Source organism: Penaeus chinensis, chromosome 22 (genome assembly GCF_019202785.1).
Source record: "Penaeus chinensis breed Huanghai No. 1 chromosome 22, ASM1920278v2, whole genome shotgun sequence".
Taxonomy (NCBI): domain Eukaryota; kingdom Metazoa; phylum Arthropoda; class Malacostraca; order Decapoda; family Penaeidae; genus Penaeus; species Penaeus chinensis.
The window spans coordinates 12,693,625-12,695,057 of NC_061840.1; the positions used below are offsets into that span (position 1 = coordinate 12,693,625).

The 1,433-nt window shown below is 35.2% G+C and overlaps 1 protein-coding gene across 1 annotated transcript in view; it reads left to right on the top strand.

Annotated features, from left to right (window-relative positions):
- LOC125036865 (proton channel OtopLc-like) overlaps window positions 1-1,433 on the top strand; it is a 245,003-nt gene that overhangs the window by 19,416 nt on the left and 224,154 nt on the right. The gene's annotated exons all lie outside the window — the stretch shown is intronic.

Sequence of the window (1,433 nt, forward strand, 5' to 3'; positions counted from 1 at the left end):
CTCATTCTCTCTTCTCTCTTCCTTCTCTCTCTCTCTATCCTCTCTCTCTCTCTCTCTCTCTCTCTCTCTTCTCTCTCTCACCACTCTCTTGTTCACTCTCGCTTTTGCCCACCCTCACTGTCTCTCTGTTTTACTCCCCTCTCCTTTCCTCGCTTCCCACTTTTCCTTTTGTCCCCCCCCCCCCCCCCCCCCCCCCCTCAACCCCTTTGGTTAATCACGGCCCGCAGGAGGATCAGGAGGCCGCCGCGCCACTGCAAGACCGCGACCGCCTTCCTCGAGAGTTCCTTAACTTCCTTGACCTTCTTATGGCCTTCCTTTATGGCTCCTCCTTCCTTCTCTGGGGGATCCGCCTTTTCATTTTTTTTTTTTTTTTTTTTTTTTTTTGATTTGCCTGATTTTTTTTAGTTTTAGTTTTTATTATATTTCCCTAACAAACGCTTTCATAAAACTCACGTACAGACAAGACAAAATTCAACATTACACACACACACACACACACACATTATATATATATATATATATATATATAGATAGATAGATAGAAAAGATATAGATATAGATATAGATATAAAATAATATATTATATATATATTATATATATAATAATATATTGTAATGTTATATTAATATATATATATTATATATATATGTGTGTTTTTGTGTGTATGTGTGTTTTTTAATATATATAAGTATATATATATATATATTATTATATAATTGGGCTATGTATGTGTGTGTGTGTGTGTGTTTTTTGTGTTTTTGATATATATATATATTATATATATATATAGTATATAATTTAAAAGCTAATGAAATAAGTTTTCTTATTAACGACCAATTTCCTGAAGAGCCCCTGTAAAATGTAGAATTCCAGTTTATGAAAAGAAAAGAAAAAAAAATAATCTTTTTCCTCGATTATGGTTAACTATTTCAAGATCCCCTTTCCGATTTTGGTTATCCACAAGGAAAGTAAGAAGAAAATATGCTCTCGTAAAAAAACAAGATTTACATCCGTATTCCCAAAATACCTACATTTTTTTTGTTTGTTTTTTTAAAAAATCCATTACGCTTTGGCCGGTTGATTGCATTTCTCTTAATGCATTTATCAGAAGCTAAAAATACGCTTCTTGCCGAGCAATTGCATAATCAGTCAGAAATGCTTTACCTTTTATTTCAGTTGTTGTTTCGTTGATGTTATTATCATCAGCATAGTCATCATAGTTGCCACCATTACCATTACTATCATTAACATCATCAACCTCATCCACATCCTCTCCTTTTCCTCATATCCTCCCCCATCCCCATCTCCCCCTCCCCCATTCATCGCATCCCCCTTATCATCTCATCTTATCTCCTCCCCATCATCCTCATGCTCGTATCCTCATCTCTTACTCATCCATCATCCTCATTTCCTTCATCTCTCCTCATATCTT